Source organism: Gorilla gorilla, chromosome 4, assembly GCF_029281585.2.
Source record: "Gorilla gorilla gorilla isolate KB3781 chromosome 4, NHGRI_mGorGor1-v2.1_pri, whole genome shotgun sequence".
Classification (NCBI taxonomy): Eukaryota; Metazoa; Chordata; class Mammalia; order Primates; family Hominidae; genus Gorilla; species Gorilla gorilla.
Window position 1 is genome coordinate 143,633,322 of NC_073228.2, and position 19,128 is coordinate 143,652,449.

The following is a 19,128-nucleotide window of genomic DNA, read 5'->3' on the forward strand; positions in this document are numbered from 1 at the left end:
CTCCCTCTGTGGTGGAGCCACCGTGTTGGGTAAGGCCCTGAATAGCCTGAGCGCAGGAGTGCAGGCAGGAAGCAGGCCTGCTTTCTTTTCTTTTCTTTTCTTTTTTTTTGAGATGGAGTCTCACTCTGTCGCCCAGGCTGGAGTGCAGTGGCACAATCTCGGCTCACTGCAAGCTCCGCCTCCTGGGTTCACGCCATTCTCCTGCCTCAGCCTCCCGAGTAGCTGGGACTACAAGCGCCCGCCACCACGCCCAGCTAATTTTTTGTATTTTTAGTAGAGATGGGGTTTCACCGTGTTAGCTAGGATGGTCTCGATTTCCTGACCTCGTGATCCGCCCACCTCGGCCTCCCAAAGTGCTGGGATTAGTCTTGAGCCACTGCGCCCTGCAGCCTGCTTTCCTTTCTATAACATTCCTCCCAGCTGGTGCAAGGTCTGGCTGTCCCTGGAGTCTGGCTCTCTCCCTGGTGTGCCATAGGCTATTTAGGGTCTGGGGCAGTGTAGCGCATATGGGGAAGTAAGTTCTCTCAGACTACAAGATGCTGTTGCCCCTGGCCTTGGGGGGCATCTTCACTGACCACTGGGCTGCCATCCAAGGACCACGGTCCAACCCCTTCCAAGGTCAGGGCCTGCAGAGGGGCCTCAGAAACGGTGTTGCGGGACTGGAGATGGGCTTCTGTCTCCTCGCTCCCAGCACCCGTCTCCAGCCAGGTGAGGGAGAGGTAGTGGGTTCTCTCCTTGGCTTGCTCTTAGGGGACAATGAGAGGAGGAACGGAAAGCCCTTGGCAGGGATCAGTTAGCAGCCAGGCCTCCTGTGCGAGGCCCTCTCCCTAGAGGCAGAGGGAGTGGGAGTTGGAGTGGAAGGGCAGCTGGGTGGGAGGAAAAAGCGTCCCCAGACTGGGTCCTTGAAGGCAGCACAGGGGGCATTAGATCCCTCCTCCCGCTCTATGACTTTGACTCTAGTCCCAGACCCACCAGCTCAGCCAAGCTCTCTGAGCCTGTTTCCTTCTTTATATTGTAGCTAATGACTATACCTGCCCCAAGGACTGTTGAGAGCATTCTCTGAGCCGATCTGTAAAAAGCATTTGGTGCAGAGCTGGGCACTTAGAGGTCTCGGTTCATGGAGCCCCTCCTCCCCTGCTGTGAAGAGGAGGTTGGTGATCCAGTGAGGCCTCCCTGCTCTGCGACCAGGAACACCTTCCGTCCCCTCTCCTTCTCCCTGTCCCAGGGCCTCCTTCTTTCATCTCTCCTCCTCGTCCCCTCCTTTTCTCTCTGCTGTTCCTCTAGCATGCCACACTCATGCCCAGCACAGGGCCTTTGCACTTGCTGTTTCTTCTGTCTGCAGCTCAGGTCTCCTGGATGCTTGATGACTGACTCTTGATCGTTCCTTGGGTCTTTGCACAAATGTCACCTCCTCTGGGATGGTATGCCTGACTGCTCCAGTTGAAACTCCTCCTCATGCAGCCACTCTGTTACATTTCACTTTTTAATTTTCTGCACAGCAGGTAATAGGTGATAATATTCTTGTTTATTTGTTTGTTCAGTATCTTTTTCCCCTCCCCGCAGGCTGTGAGCTCCAGGTGAGTGGGCACCTTGTCTGTCTTGGTCCCCAAGTCTTCAGTGACTAGCAACACACAGTAGGTGCACCAGGCAGATACATGTCCTGTTCTTATGGAGGTCACAGTTTAATGAATGAGGCAGGATTGAGAAAGCAAAGAAATGTTTTGATACACATTTTTTTATTTACGGTAAAATATACATAACAAAATTTATCATCGTAACCTTTTTTAAGTATACAGTTCAGTGACATTAAATACATTCACATTATTGTGCAACCGTCACCACCATCCATCTTTGGAAGTCATTCATCTCGCAAAACTGAAACTCTGAACTCATTAAAACAGTAACTCCCTCCACCTCCTTTCCCAGCACCCTCCACCCCTGCAACCACCTACCTTCCTTTCTTCCTACCTTCCTTCCTTTCTTCCTTTTTTTAGATTGGGTCTCGCTTTTGTCACCCAGGCTGGAGTGCAGTGGCACAATCATAGCTCACTGCAGCCTTGAATTCCTGGGCTCAAGGAATCCTCCTGCCTCAGCCTCTTGATAGCTGGGACTACAGGCACACACCACCACACCCTGCTTTTTTTCATTTTTTTCTAGAGACAGAGTCTTGCTATGTTGCCCAGGCTGGTCTTGAACTGCTGACCTCAAGCAATTCTCCCATCTTGGCCTCCCATTTTACTTTCTGTCTCTATGAATTTGACTACCCTAAGTACATCATATAAATGGAATCATACCATATTTGTCCTCCTGTGACTGGCTTATTTCATCAGCATAGTGCCTTTGAGGCTCACTCATATTGTCTATGTCATAATTCTTTCCTTTTTAAGGCTGAGTAGTACTCCACTGTGTGGATAGGCCACCATTCACCTGCTGATGGGTTCTTGGGTGGCTGCCACCGCTTGGCTGTTGTGAATGATGCTGTTATGAATGTAGGGGTATAAGCATATCTTCGAGTTCTTGTTTCAATGCTTTTGGGAATATATCCAGATGGGGGAATTGGTGGATCATATAATTTTATTTTTAATTGTTTGAGGAACCACCATACTATTTTGCATACTGGCTGAACCCTTTTATATTCCTACCAACAGTGCACAAGGGACAAGGGTTTCAATGTCTTTACATCATAGCTCACTGCAGCCTTGAACTTCTGGACTCAGGTGATCCTCCCACCTCAGCCTCCTAAAGTGTGGGATTAGAGGCGTGAGCCGCAGCACTCGGTCTCGTTTTTTTTTTTTTTTTTTTTTTTTTTTTGATGTGCATTGTCCTAATGATTAGATTACACATTAGGCAGGAAACATATTTTTCAGGAATGGAGGGTGGGGAGCTTCTTAGCTTCAGTGGTCTCAAAGGACTCTTTGGGGAGGTGGTATTTGAACTGAAGCCTAAAAGAAGGGAAGAAAGCAGCCAGTGGTGGATCTGGGATAAGGAGTGGAGGTTCAGGGAGAGGGAACAGTAAGTGCACAGGACCTGAAGTGTGGAGTGAGCACTGCGTATTTTTGCTGGAAAATAGTGAATAATGGGCAGGGGGAATGGGGGAAGAGGTGGTTTAAGAGGTGGGCAGGGCTGGCCGATGCAGGGCTGTGGGTCCTGGAAAGGCTTTCTTGCTTTTCTTTTCTTTTCTTGAGATGGAGTCTTGCTCTGTCACCCAGGCTGGAGTGCAGTGGCACGATCTCGGCTCACTGCAACATCTGCCTCCTGAGTTCAAGCGATTCTCCTGCCTTAACCTCCTGAGTAGCTGGGATTACAGGAGCCCACCACCACGCCCGGCTAATGTTTGTATTTTTTAGTAGAGACGGGGTTTCACCATGTTGGTCAGGCTGGTCTGGATCTCCTGACCTCGTGATCCGCCCACCTCGGCCTCCCAAAGTGCCAGGATTACAGGTGTGAGCCACTGCGCCCGGCCCCTGGAAAGGCTTTCTATTTGCAATTTAGAGTAAGCACCGCTTTCCTCGGGGTCCGCAGGGCATGGGGGAGGGACGGGGCCTGATTGGGTAGTGATGTTGCTGGGTCCACCATGGGAGTGTGGTGCTTGTGGATGTGTTCACATGGGGGCGTGGAGTATGTTCCTGGACATCACCAGGAGCCCAGATCATGATTTGACCTCTATCGAGACCGTACTGTGCCGCCCCCCTCCTGCCTGCAGTGCCATTGGCCGCCCCAGCCAAGGTTGCTTCTGGCGCCCGCCACCAGCCTGGGATCGGCAAGATGGATCTGGAACCCATACCCAGGAGGTGAGGCTAGACTCCGAGAAGAACAGCCAACACTTCGAAGGTTTGGAGACAAGGGCTTGCGGCACTGAGGTCAGATTACTCCACACCCGATCTTTGCAAGGCAGCAGGGGACGCAGGAGTGTTGGGGCACTTGTCTCCGGGAGTGGCGGGGGCTGCTGCAGTACCTGGGAGGGCCGCGCGGGGGCGGGCGAGGACGCCGAGCTATGAGAGGAGGGAGGGCGCGCGAGGCCGAGTGGGGAGCTTGGAGCAGCGGGAAGGTCGGGGGCGCCCATCTGCGGCACTCTCGGTTTGGCTCAGTTTCTGCCTACAAGTGTCTGTGCGTGTGAGGAGAAAATAAAGTCATGAGCTCATCACCATCCCAGTGGCGTCTCATTTAATCGTCATACCAACATCCTCACAGGCCCAGAGACGTAGAGCCACTTACCCAAGATCACTCAGCAGGGGAGTTCAGACCAGGCCCGCCTGACCCCCCAGCCTGTGCGCTACCCAGTGCCCCACCCTAAATGAACTCATCTGCAGGCGAGGGAGTTTCTTCGCCTGTCTTCTCCTTCTCCTTTCTTCTTCCTTTTTTTTGTGAGAGAGAGCTCTTATCGCCCAGGCTGGAGTGCAATGGCACGATCTCAGCTCACTGCAACCTCCGTCTCCGAGGTTCAAGCGATTTTCCTGCCTCAGCCTCCCAAGTCGCTGGAATTATAGGCATGCGCCACCACGCCCTGCTAATTTTTGTATTTTTAGTAGAGACGGGGTTTCGCTATGTTGGTCAGGCTGGTCTCAAACTCCTGACTTCAGGTGATCCACCTGCCTCGATCTCCCAAAATGCTGGGATTACAGGCGTGAGCCACTGCGTCCAGCCTCTTCACCTGTCTTCTGACCTCACTTTGCCCCCACCACACTCTGCCTCATCAGAGAATACTCCCCCTCCAAGACGCCTCCCCAAGGTCCCTGAGGAGGGGTTCAGGGGCCCTGGGGAGAGCTCAGATATATACCTCATCACCATGGTAACGACACCGGCAGGATAACATCCAGTCTCCTTCCTGACCTCCTGCCGCTGAAGGCTGGGGAGGGGTATCCAGGGAGCCTGGCTGAGCCCCTGGCCTGCTTCTGGGACCCCTGCCACCTCTGCTGAATCTCCTCTGGGCATCAGGCCCAAGTCCCAAGGGCTGTAAGCTGGGATACAACCAGGGTCCCCCTAAAAAACCCAGCAGCCTCCCTCCCCCAAGTGCCTGACTGGCAGTTTGGCCTGCCCTGGAGGAAAAATCATGGGTAATTTCAGCTGAGAACATTGAGCAGAAGGGCATCCTGAGGCCCAGAGAGGAGCAGGGAATTATCTAGGATCCTGCAGCAAGGCAGGGGCTGAGGCTTTGTTTGTTTTTGTCCAGAAACGGCTGGATGACCCCAGAAAAAGAGGTCAATAAGATATGTACCCAGAGGCTGGAGATTGAGGGGCCATAAAGTCAGTTTTCTGAACTCCTCCAGGAAGTCCTCCCTGACCATCCCCTCTATTCACCAATGTTAGACATGGTCGCAGAGCTCCCCTGACACTTCGCTCAGGTCATTCTGAGCTGCTTTTTTTTTTTTCCAGATAGGGTCTTGTTCTGTCACCCAGGCTGGAGTGCAGTGGCATGATCAAGGCTCACTGTAGCCTCAACTTCCTGGGCTCAAGTGATCCTCCTTCCTCAGCCTCCTGAGTAGCTGGTGAGCTTCATTAAGGCACCTCAAAGAACCACAGTCCATTCTCCTGGCCAGCCTATAAATCCCCTCTCTAACCCTCCCGACAATGGGCTGCCCATCTTGCTTGCACGCCTTATGTGATGGGGAGATCGCTGCCTTAAAAGGCATGCAGTTTCCACTGTAGGACAGTTTCTTCTAGTGAGACCAAGCTGGCCTTCTTGTGCTGTCCAGCTGTTGGAACTAGCTCACTCTGTGGAGCACAGAACAAGTGACTCCATCTGCTGCACACAGGCCCCAGATGGCTGCAGAGAGGTCTGTGTCCTCCCACCCCCATTCCAACCTTTTCTCCAGCTTAAGTGGTGCCAGTTCCCTATAAACAACCTTTTCAGCCCTTCATCTCCTGGGCAACCCTCCACTGGGTATACCCTAATTGGCAATGGCCCCTTCTGTAGTGACTTTTTCTCAATACACACAAAAAATGTGTTTGTTATAGGGAAAGTAAAAAATATGCACAAGGGAAAAATATCCCCAATCCCACCACCCAGAGATGACCTCTTTTAGTGCCTTGGGGCCTCTTGTTGCAAACAGATGCCAATGTGTGCATTAAAGTGAAAGGCAAAAGCAAGATTATTTCAAAGCTGGTGGGAGGGAGGCCTTGTAGGGGAGAAAGGCAACGTCTGCCTAACTTAGTAGCTTGAAGGTCATTTGGTTGTAAGACAGGTTTGCTCAGGAAGACTGAGGATTGGGGCAAAGAGAATAAAATAATTTTGATGATAAAGAAAAATTTAGTTTCCAAAGGCCATGCTAGAAATGTGGGGAGCAGCCTGGGTGCTGTGGCTCATGCCCTTAATCCCAGCACTTTGGGAGGCCGAAATGGGTGGAGTGCTTGAGCTTAGGAGTTCGAGATGAGCCTGTACAACATGGCCAGACCTCATCTCTACAAAAATACAAAAATTAGCTGCGTGTGGTGGCACACATCTGTGTTCCCAGCTACCTGGGAGGCTGAGGTGGGAGGATCTCTTGAGCTCAGGAGGTTGAGGCTACAGTGAGCCATGATAGCCCCACTGTATTCCAGCCTGGGTGACAGAGGGAGATCCTGTCTCAAAAACAGACAAATAAAAAAAGAAATGTGGGAGCATTTTGCTGAAGCATTGCCCTCCAGACAGGCTCCCAACAACCATTCCCTCTCAGTCTCCACCACCTTCCTCCTCCTAAAGCCTGGGAGCAAGGCAAACCCAGGCCCCCATGGGCAGGGCCTCTTTCAGAATGAAGAAGCGAGGGCTTCAGTGCTGGCCCCCTAGGAAAGTCCCACACAAGGTCCAGTTATGCCTTCACTGCAAATGTCAGTCAAAGTTGTATGCCCAATTAGTGGCACTCGAGGTGTGAAGGAATAAGTGTGGTTCCCAAGGGACAGTGCAGGGGGAAATGGGACAGTGCACACAAGATGTACAAGGCAGGTGGGAAGTGGAGAATGTCATGAAAATAGGAAGACAGCTAGTCACAATAAGGAGACATTAAGGCCCCCCAAGAACTGTAAGCCTTGGGACAGGCAGTGGTACACTGAATAGCCCATGTCATGGGATGGGGTCTCTAGTCAAGAGAAGAGTGACTCCAGAGGCTCTGCTTCCTCCTTAACTGTATAGATAGAGAATGTCTTTCCATTTCAGCAAATATTTGTGATGCATCATTTTAATGACATAATACTCCAGTGCATAAAGACACCACAATTTCTTTAACCAATACCCTATTTTAGGACATTTAAGTTGTTTACAACTTTTTGCCATTATAATCAATATTGTAATGAACATCCTTGTAGCTATATCTTTGCCCACATCCATCTTTATTTTCTTAGGATAAATCCCTAGCAATGAGGGTCAGGCGTGGTGGCTTACGCCTGTAATACTAGCACTTTGGGAGGCCAAGGATCGCTTGAGCCCAGGAGTTTGAGATCAGCCTGGCAACTTGACAAAAACCCATGTCTCCAAAAAAAAAAAATGCAAAAAATTAGCTGGGTGTGGTGGCACGTGCCTATAGTCGCAGCTACTCAGGGGGCTGAGGTGGGAGGATTGCTTGAACCCAGGATATCGAGGCTGCAGTGAGCCATGATAGCACCCTTGCACTCCAGCCTGGGTGACAGAGCAAGCCAATGTCTCAAAAAAAGAAAAAAAAACAAAAAAAAAAAAAAGAAAGAAAAAATTTGGTTAAAGGACAGAAACTTTTTTAAGGCTTTTGGTGCATGTTGACAAATTGCTTCCCAAAAGGTGGCACTGCATTTGCCTCCTAAATGCTGACAGCTGTGGGCCTGTGCTGATTTCCCCAGGACTTAGCCATCAGTTGTTTTTTAATTTATTTATTAATTTTTTTTATTTCCATAGGTTATTGGGGAACAAGTGGTGTTTGGTTACATGAGTCAGTTCTTTAGTGGTGATTGTGAGATTTTGGTGCAGCCATCACCTAAGCAGTATACACTGCACCCAATTTGTAGTCTTTTGGCTGTCTTCTCCTCCACATTTTATTGTTAAAATTTCAGACATACAAAAAAGTTGAACAAATTTTACAGTGGACACCTACGTAGCCACCCCCCGGGTTTTCTAATTTACTTTAGTGCCATCTTTGTCTTGTCGTTATCTATGCATCCCTCCTTTACCCATCAAGTCATCTTTTTTGAGTGTATATTAGAGCAAATTACAGCTATCAGTACACTTTGACCCCCAAACACTTCAACATGTTTATCATGAACTAGAGGTCAATGCTTGTGTATGGTTCTTTGTTCTATGAAGGCAAAATTTTTTATACAGTGAAATGCACAAATCTTAAGTATACCATTTATTGAGTTTTAACAAATGCATATATTTGTATAAGCCCAACTCTATCAAGATATGGAATATTTCCATCACTCCAGAAAGTTTCCTAGCTTCCCGGTTGCCCCCATTGTTCTGATTTCTTTCCACCATAGCTTAGTTTTGCTCATTCTAGAATGTCATAATCATCGAATCATGCAGTATCTACTCTTTTTACCTGGCTGGTTTCATTCAGCATAATGTTCTGGAGCTTCGTCCTGTTGTTGCATGTATCAGTAGTTTGTTCCTTTTTATTGTTGAGTAGGAATCCATTGTATGGATGTGTAATAGTTTGTTAATCCATTTGCTTCTTGACAGACACCTGGGCTGTTTCTAGTTTGGAACCATTGTAAACAAAACTGCTATGAAATTGTTGTACAATCTTTGTGTGAATATATGTTTTCATTTTTTCTTGGGGACTCGAGTGGAAATGCTGCATCATAGGGTGGGCATATGTTTAGTTGTCTAAGAAACTGCTTGACCTATTTACAAAGCAGTTCTACCATTTTATACTCCCACCAACATTTTACACTCTACCTTTGAGTTCTCAGCTCAGAACACAATGGGGTTGTCACCTCCTCGGTGTCAGATGCTGCACCTTGGTGGATACCAGTGAAGGTCGCAATGACAGGGTTGGCTGCAGTTGACCTGGCAATCAGCTGTACACCCCAGGCTGTTTCTCATGGACAGATGAATGGATGGATGCTCAACCAGCTCTCCGTGACCCTGAACTTGTATAATTGCTTTGTTGGAACCTGAATGTTGCCTTTTTTCATTTGTCCTTATTAAATTTCTTTTTTATTTTTATTTTTATTTTTTTTTTGAGACATTGTCTCGCTCTATTGCCCAGGCTGGAGTGCAGTGGCGTGATCTTGGCTCACTGCAACCTCTGCCTCCTGGGTTCAAGTGATTCTCCTGCCTCAGCCTCCCAAGTAGCTGGGATTACAGGCGCGCAGCACCATGCCCGGCTAATTTTTGTATTTTTAGTAAAGACGGGGTTTCACCATGTTGGCCAGACTGGTCTTGAACTTCTGGTCTCAAATGATCCACCAGCCTCGGCCTCCCAAAGCGCTGGGATTACAGGTGTGAGCCACCATGCCTGCTGTCCTCATTAAATTCCATCTTGTTGGTTTTGAATTCGGCCTCCAGCCAGTCCTGTTAATGATGAGAGTAGCAAACTCTCATACATGCGCCATGTCCAGACCCTTGGTTAACTCATTCAGACTTTGGGAGAATCCTGTGAGGGAGCTACCATTATCCCCATTTTAGAGATGAGGAAATTGAGGCACAAAGAAGAGGTTAAGTAACTTGCCCAAGTTGACTCAGTCATAAATGGTGAGATTAGAACCCAGGTAGTTCAGATTCAGATATTGTGGTCTTAACTATTCACTCTGTTGCCTCTTTTCAGCTTCTGATGCCATCCCCTTTCATCTTCCAGTCTCCAAAAACACATTGAGCATGCCTCTAATTCTTCATTCAAATTATTGTTTAAAAAAACAAAACAAAACAAAAACCCTATGGACCAGAGAAGTCCAGGGCCAAGGATGGAGCCTCTAGAGATTTCCTTTTGCACGGGCCTTATTCTATTTGTCCAGAATTCTTGACAGTGATTACTTGACCAGCTGCAAGGTTATAAAACTGGGATCCAGCTGTGGCTGTTCACCATAGTCTCAGGACAGCATTCATCACATCTCTCTCTCTCTCTCTTTTTTTTTTTTTTCTGAGACGGAGTCTTGCTCTGTTGCCCAGGCTGGAGTGCAGTGGTGCAATCTTGGCCCACTGCAAGCTCCACCTCCCGGGTTCACACCATTCTCCTGCCTCAGCCTCCCGAGTAGCTGGGACTACAGGTGTCCGCCACCACGCCCGGCTAATTTTTTGTATTTTTAGTAGAGATGGGGTTTCACTGTGTTAGCCAGAGTGGTCTTGATCTTCTGACCTCGTGATCCACCTGTCTTGGCTTCCCAAAGTGCTGAGATTACAGGTGTGAGCCACGGCACCCGGCCTTTTTTTTTTTTTTTTTTTTTTTTTGAGATGGACTGTCACTCTGTCACCCAGGCTGGAGTGCAATGGTGCAATCTTGGCTCACTGCAACCTCCGCCTCCTGGGTTCAAGCGATTCTCCTGCCTCAGCCTCCTGAGTAACTGGGATTACAGGCACATGCCACGACACCTGGCTAATTTTTGTATTTTTAGCAGAGATGGGGTTTCACCATGTTGGGCAGGCTGGTCTCGAACTCCTGACCTCAGGTGATCCGCCCACTTCGGCCTCCCAAAATGCTGGGATTACAAGTGTGAGCCATTGTGCCTGGCCTCATCACATATCTCTCTGAAATCGCACACACACACAGCATTTCATATCATAATTGCCTGCCTGGATTTACCTGCCCAGGGGCCCGAGAAAACAAAGGGACCAAAAGGTGGGGTGGGGGCAGTACTTATTTGAGCCCATGTGGGCTCCCAGTGGCCCTTCACAGGGCCTTTCATAGGCCCTAGGTTTCAGCCCAGTATCTGGCCTGTATTAGGTGCTCAATAAATGCTTGTTATCTAGTTTTTTTTGTTTGCTTATTTGTTTGTCTGTGAGACGGAGTTTCACTCTTGTTGCCCAGGCTGGAGTGCAGTGGCACAATCTCGGCTCACTATAACCTCCACCTCCTGGGTTCAAGTGATTCTCCTGCCTCAGCCTCCCAAGTAGCTGGAATTACAGGTGCCCACCACCATGCCTGGCTAATTTTTGTATTTTTAGTAGAGATGACGTTTTGCCATTTGGCCAGGCTGGTCTCAAACTCCTGACCTCAGGTGATCCGCCCATTTTGGCCTCCCAGAGTTCTGGGATTACAGATGTGAGCCACTGTGCTGGGCCTGACTAGTTTTTTTTTTTTTTTTTGAGACAGAGTCTCACTCCATAGCCCAGGCTGGAGTGCAGTGGTGTGATCTGCGCTCACTGCAACCTCCGCCTCCCGGGTTCAAGTGATTCTCCTGCCTCAGCCTCCCAAGTAGCTGGGACTACAGGCGCATGCCACTACGCCCGGCTCATTTTTTGTATTTTAGTATAGACAGGGTTTCACCATGTTGCCCAGGCTGGTCTCGAACTCCTGAGCTCAGGCAATCCTCCCACCTCGGCCTCCCAAAGTGCTGGGATTATAGGCATGAGCCACTGTGCCCAGCCCTGACTAGTTTTTGAAGGTCACTTGGCTTTATTTTATTTTTTACTGTGGTAGAATAGCATAAGATTTACCACTTTAACCATTTTTAAGTGTGCAATTCAGTGATATTAGGTACCCTCAAAATGTCATATAATCATCACTAGTATGTAGTATATTTCCAGAACTTTTTCATTGTCACAAACAAAAACTCCATCCATTAGATGAGAACTCACCACTGCTCTCCCTCCAGCCTCTGGTCATGTCTATCCTACTTTCTGTCTTTATGATTTGCCTTGTCTAGATATTTCATATAAATTGGAATCACACAGTATTTGTCCTTTTGTGTCTGAGTTATTTCACTTAGCCTAACATTTTCAAGATTAATCTGGCTGGGCACAGTCACACCTGTAATCCCAGCACTTTGGGAGGCGGAGGTGGGAGGATCGCTTGAGCCCAGGAGTTCAAGGTCAGCTTGGTCAACATAGTAAGACCCTCGTCTCTACAAAAATAAAAATAAAAAAAATTAGCTGGGCAGGGTGGTGCGTACCTGTGGTCTCAGCCACTTGTGAGGCTGAGGCAGAAGGATCGCTTGAGCCCAGAAGTTGAAGGCTACAATGAGCTATGATTGCACCACTGGACTCCAGCCTGGATGACAGAACAGGACCCTATCTCAAAACAGATTCGTCCATGTTGTAGCAGGTGTCAGGGTTTCCTTTCTTTTTAAGGCTGATGTTCCATTGTATGGATGTAGCACATATTGTTAATCCATTCACCTGTTGATGGACACCAGGTTGTTTCCACCTCTTGGCCGTCATGAGTAGTGCTGCTCTGAAGTTTATGAATTGTAGACAGGGTCTTGCTGTGTTGCCCAGGCTGCTTGTTAACTGTTATTTCATAACCCTGCTGTTGGGTTCTCCCCAGTCTTTTCCACGAAAACGGCTCTTGTCAAGGTCCTCAGTGGCCTCCATGCTGCTAAAGCCAATGGAGATTTTCAGCTCTCGTTTCACTTGATTTCATCGGCAGCATCTGACTCACTCAGTCTCATTTCTCCTTGATATTGTCTCTTTGTTTGGCTTACAGGATTTCTTGCTTTTCCTCTGCCTCTCTGCACAGATGCTTTTTCTCAGTCCCTCTTCTTGTTTCTCCCCTTTCCCCTTTCTCCTTCTGCTAGCTCTTTTTTTTTTTTTTTTTTTTTTTTAGACAGGGTCTTGTTCTGTCGCCCATGCTGGAGTGCAGTGGCATCATCTCGGCTCACTGCAGCGACCTCCTGGGTTCAAGTGATCCTCCCACCCTAGCCTCCCAAGTAGCTGGAACTACAGGCACGCACCACCACACTGGCTAATTTTTGTATTTTTTGCAGAGACGGGTTTTGCCATGTTGCCCAGGCTGGTCTTGAACTCCTGACCTCAAGCGATCCACCCGCCTCTGCCTCCCAAAGTGGTGGGATTACAGGTGTGAGCCATTGCGCTGACCTCCCCCAGCTCTTAATGTGGGAGGGCCTCAGGGGTCAATTCTTGGTCCTGTGACACGCCCCTCCCCGACTCCTGTGGTGACCTCACCCACTCATCCCCAATGTGTATCTCCACCCAGACTTTTCTGTCTGCCACTCTGACATCTCTGCTTAGATCACTAATTGACATCTCGATGGCCTCCTAACTGGGTTCGGCCCTGATGTCTCCAATCTATCTCCAACACAGCAGCCAGAGGGAGCCTTTAAAAATATAAGTCAGATCAAATCAATTCTCTGGCCCAAAACTTTGGTGGCTCCTGATGTCACTTAGAGTCAAAGCCAAAGTCCTCATCATGGCCTACAACGCCCTCCATCATCTGGCCCCTGCTGCCTCCCTGCTCTCACCTCCCACATCCTTCCCTGTTCCCTTTGCTCCTTGCTGGTCCATGAACATGCCCAGCATATTCCCACCCCAGGGCCTTTGCACTGGCTTTTCTTCCTTCCTGGAAATCTCTCCTGCCATATGTCTACATGACAAATTCCCCCCCCCCCCTTTTTTTTGAGACGGAGTCTTGCTCTGTTGCCCAGGCTGCAGTGCAATGGCGTGATCTGGCTCACTGCAACCTCCACCTCCTGGGTTCAAATGATTTTCCTGCCTCAGCCTCCTGAGTAGCTGGGATTACAGGCGCGCACCACCAAGCCTGGCTATTTTTTTTTTTTTGTATTTTTAGTAGAGACAGGGTTTTAGCATGTTGGCTAGGCTGGTCTCAAACTCCTGACCTCAGGTGATCTGCTCACTTCAGTCTCCCAAAGTGCTGGGATTACAGGCGTGAGCCACCTCGCCCAGCCTACCTCTTTCTTATCTTTTGTTCAACTTCATCCTTTCAAAGTGCCCACTGATAATACTCTGTTTAAAGTTGGAACACCTCTCACCCTGTCTACCCTTCTCATCCCCTTTCTTTGTCTTCTCTTCTCCTCTCCTCTCCTCTCCTCTCCTCCCTTCCTCCCTTCCTTCCTTCCTTTTTTTTTTTTTCAGGGTCTGCTCTGATGCCCAGGCTGGAGTGCAGTGGTGCTATCTCGGCTTACTGCAACCTCTGCCTCCTGGGTTTAAGCAATCCTCCTGCCTCAGCCTCCCTAGTAGCTGGGACTATAGGCATGCACCACCATGCCTGGCTAATTTTTGTATTTTTAATAGAGATGGGGTGTCACTATGTTGGCCAGGCTGGTCTTGAACTTCTGACCTCAGGCAATCTGCCTGCCTTGGCATCCCAAAGTGCTGGGATTACAGGTGTGGGCCACCGTGCCCGGCCCTCATTGCCTTCCTGATGGCCTGTTTTCCCTGTGATGCTCGTCACTGTCTATAATATTATATACTTCACTTACTTATTATGTTTGTTTCTTCTCTCCTCCCACCTGCATTGGAAGCATGATTCAGGAGGGCAAGGATTTTTGTGTTTTTTTGTTTACTGATATGGCTCACCTAGAATAGTGCTTGGTACATGTAGGGACTCAATATATATTTGTTGAATGAATCAGTGAAGGAAGGAAGTATGATAATGTGGGAAGGGGTCTCCAATCTAAAAATGGGTTAGATGCTGGGTGCAGTGGCTCACGCCTATAATCCCAGCACTCTGGAAGGCTGAGGTGGGAAGATCGCTTGAGGTCGGAAGTTTGAGACCAGCCTGGGCAATGCAGGGAGACCTTGTCTCTACAAAAAATTAAAAAATTAGCCAGCAGTGGTGGCATACACCCGCGGTCCCAGCTACTTGAGAGGCTGAGGCAGGAGGATCCCTTGAACCCAGGAGTTTGAGGTTACAGTGAGCTGTGATCACACCACTGCACTGTAGCCTGGGTGACAGAGTGAGACCCTGTCTCAAAATAAATAAATAGCCTGGGCGCTGTGGCTCACACCTGTTGTCCCAGCTCTTTTGGAGGCTGAGGCAGGAGGATCTCTTGAGCCCAGGAGTTTGAGATCGGCCTGAGCAACATAGTGAAACCCTGTCTCTACAAAAAATTCAAAAATTAGCGAGGTGTGGTGGCGAGTGCCTGTAGTTCCAGCTACACGGGAGGCAGAGAGGTGGGAGGATCACCTGAGCCCAGGAGGTTGAGACTGCAGCGAACAAAGATTGCTGCCACTGCACTCCAGCCTGGGGGACAGAGCAAGACCCTGCTTCGCTTTATTAAAAATAAATAAATATATAAATAAATACATTTTTAAAATGCGTCAGGGTCAAGAAAAGGTGGCTTTCTGGTATGCCCAGGTGTCATGGACATTAGAGCTGTTTGCTGTGCAGCAGCTGTCCCCATTCTCCTGAAACATTCCCCCATTTTCCTTTGGGACAAATCCCCAACCACCATCAGTCAGTCCATGTGGTGGATCACCTGAGGCTGACTCCAGGCTTCACTTCAAAGGGGCAGTGACTCTTGGTGACTCAGTGATTGGTTCAGGGCTGGGAGCATTTCACATTTCACCATGTTGCCCAGGCTGGGCCAATGAGACTGAGTCCTGAGACTTCTGCTTGTACTGCACTGTTGGGATGGGGACGGCTTCTTCCCTCAAAGCTGGACGTAAGCTCAGACCTGCCTTAGCCAACTTGACGCGTTTTTGGAAGAGCCTGCCTGGAAATGAAGGCAGTGCAGAAGAGCACTGGGCTACAGATGTGGAGAAAGATCACATTTGAGAGCCTCTTCTGTACTGCCTGACCTACTCCTAAACTTGACTTTCCATTTAGAGAAACCCCTTTTCACTGATCGGTTTGAGTTGGGATTCTGTCACTTGCACAACCACTTACAGTACACCTCCACGAGCATCCGAACCGGGGAGTGAGGAGGGACTGGTTGGGGACTGGGGGTGTGTGTGGGATGTGTGGCCCCAGTGATCTTCCCAAGTCAGAGAGGCTGAGCACATGGAGGGCACTCACTTAGCAGTGCCAGATGGAGGTGGCATGAAAACAGATTGCCTTGGCCTTGTCCTAGAAGCGCTCTCAAGCTGTCAGCGGAGAAGGTCATGGGCATGAACGGGGCAAACAAGACCAAGGGCTCCTACCATGCCTGAGCTACAGGCTAAGCTGAGATGGATTCTGCCCCTCCACTCCACCCCCACGCCCCAGTGCAACAGAAAGCCCAGTTCCAGCACAGACGAAGGGGGGCCTGGGCTCTGCCACTTACTAGGGGTGCTCTGGGGTAAGTCACTGAACTTTCTGAGCTCGTGTCCTCATAGGTAAAATGGCAATCATGTCCACTTCATAGGAGTGCTGTAAGGGTGAAATGAGGTCATGCGTGCCAAGAACTCAGCATGAGCCTGGCTCACAGAACACTCTCAGCAGCAGTCAGCTGCCACAACCAGCGTTTGTTGGTGTTCTCTCCCAGCTAGGGAGTCCGCCTGGTGCCGCGGGTGCAGTTTCCATAAACACCAGCAGGTGGCGCCCCGACCCCAAAAGAGCCCCCGTCGCTGGCCTTCCCAGGGCCGGGAGGGGCTGGGCTGGGCGGCCTCTTGGATCTCGGCCAGTTAGACCCGCGATCTTTCCCGCTGCACGGGGACCCGTGCGTGAACTCCTCTCAATTCTCTGTGGTCTCTGGCACAAGGAAGAGGGGGTCTGGTTCACCATGGGATAGTTGGGGAGCCTGTTTTCCATCCTTGTTGTGTAACGGCACGGCCTTCGGAGACAGCCTGGGCAAAGTTGAGGAAATACCCGGGTTGGAGCGAATAGGAGACTTTCAGAACGGGCGGGATCCCGACGCGCAGGCTGATTTTTGAGTGCCTGCGGCTGAACTCGGGGCGCCGCTGGGCCTGGTGCTGCGGTAGGAGGATGACCCATATGACCTGTATTCGCTTCCTTTCAGAGTGCGGGCGAGCGGGGCTGCGCTTCGCGGAAGACTCCGGGCAGTGCTGGGCACTGGGACGCGGGGAGTCTGGAAATTCTGCGTCTGGCCAGCAGAGGGAGGCGGAGAGCCCGACCCCCCGCGCCCCCCGGAACCCGTGCCCAGGCCTGGCCCGGCTCCCCCAGCCCGAGCTCGCCCTGCGGGAACCTTCCCGGCTTGGCCGCTCCTCCCTGGGCAGGACTCGACATGTCCCGTGTCCTTTCATTTTGGAAAAAGTCTTGCCCTCCTCTCCCCGCCCAGCTTCTTGGAGGAGCGCGTGGGTTAAGGGGAGGGTCAGTTTCAACCCGAACTCAACCCTAACCGCGCCGCGCGCCCCGCTCCCTGGGCCTCAGTGCGGGTGATGGCACGGACTGGCCACTCTAATTCTAGCAGCTGCGAATTCCTGGGACAGGGTGGGGTGACCTCCACTAGGGTAGAGACTGGGGGGGGGGGGGCACAAGGGGCTTCTTCCCCTAACCCCCATCAACCCAGGCCTGGACGGCCAGCTGGACCTCCGGAAGCGCGGGCTGCCCACCCCATACCACCCCGGCCAGTTCCCGGGACTCTCCTGGACAGGCTCCCGGAGGCCCACAAAGGCCCTTAGATGCCGTTCTGGGCCAGGCTCTGCCTGGGCCCTGGGCCGGCGGCCGGCTGGCTCTCGGCACTGCAAGTCCCTGGCACTCCTGTGGGGCTTTGTCCACCAGCCCTGGCCCCATGCTGGCCGGGCCTCGTCTGCTGGGGGAGGGATTGCACAGGCAGGTCGTAGAGCTTGGGCAATCTCCCTTTCTCCAGCCCGTGGCCTTGCTCTCCTCCAGGTGACTGGCCCCTTACCTCAGCCTTGCTGGCCCCCACAGCCAAGGCTGTCCAGTGAGCAGAGTGTGAGTCCTCCCCACGCTCCCTCCTGGCTAACATGGGAGTGGTGGGTCACGTTGTCCTCGTTTGCAGACCAGACCGGGGGCTCCAGGGATCCTCCCCAGGCCTCCGTGGCTCCCTGCCCCGGCTTCTGACTGCACGGTTTCCCTACTGTGGGCCTGTCAGGGTCGCGGCCCAGGCATGCGTTTGTCCCTGGCCACTCACTCTTTCATTCATTCTTTGGTTCATCACTCTTTGGATACCAACTTCATGCAGGCCCTGGGCTCAGGGAGGAGCTGGGGACTGAGAGGGAGTGTGCAGGGTCCTTGCGCTCATGGAGTGTCCAGTCCAGACAGTCATGACACAGTATGACGTGCTGTGATAGAGGCAGACCTGCCCGGCCTGGGGGCACCTTCTCAGAGAGGCCTTCGCTGAACACCTGGCTGAAGTAGCCCTACCCACCAGCCAGCTGCAGTCACACACCAGGTTTTGTTTGTTTGTGTGTTTCGAAGCCCTTCTAATATTTACAGCTGACTTCCTTTATTAAGGAAGGATCGCTAGAACCTGGGAGGTCAAGGCTGTAGTGAGCCGAGATCATGTCCCTGCATTCCAGCCTGGGTATTCCTGTCTCTAAAAGAAAAACAAAAAACAAAACAAAACAAAAACAAAAAGAAACCCACTCAACAAACTAGGAATAGTGGGCACTCATTATATGAGTGCTTCAGTAAATGCCCACTGGGTGCCAGGCAGTGTTCCAGCCCCCTGGGAATCTACAAGGGAGAGAGGAAAATTCTTACCCTCATGGAGCCTATGGCCTATTGATGGCAGCGGTGGTGGGGACACAGACCATTCCCAGAAAGGACAAGCATATGGTATATACATATGTGTTATGGAGGAAAAGAAGGCGGGGAAATGGGAGATGTGGATGAAGGAGGGGGTAGTATTTTAGTAGAGTGGTCAGAAAAGGTGACATTGGAAGAGAGCGCTGAAGGAAGTGAGGGGTGGGCGGTGCGGATACCTGGGGGAGGAGTGTTTTAGGCAGAGAGCAGCACGGGTGGGCGGGCGCTGAGGTGGGAGTGTGCCTGGTGCTTTGGAGGAACAGGGAGGGGACCGGTGTGTCTGCAGGAGAATGAGGTCAGAGGAGTGGTGGGGGCCAGATCTTATGGGATTTTGTGGCCTGTGCAAAGACTTGGTTTGAGTCTGGGCGCGGGAGCTCGTGCCTGTAATCCCAGCACTTTGGGAGGCTGTGGCAGGAGGATCACTTGAGCCCAGGAATTCGAGACCAGGCTGGCCTTGTGGTCGTGATGTTTATGGCAAAGAGGAAGAGGAGGTCAGTGTGGGTTGGGTTAAGATGGAACTGCTCTTTGGATATCCTAGTGGCAACTTCAGGTCAGCACTTGGGTGTTGGGGTCAGACCTCAGGTGGAAAGGTCCAGGTTGGAGAATCACACACCGAGAAACTTCAGGGTTTAGCTGGGCTTTGAAGCTGGGCTGGGGTCATCATGGGAAAGAGTGAGATGGA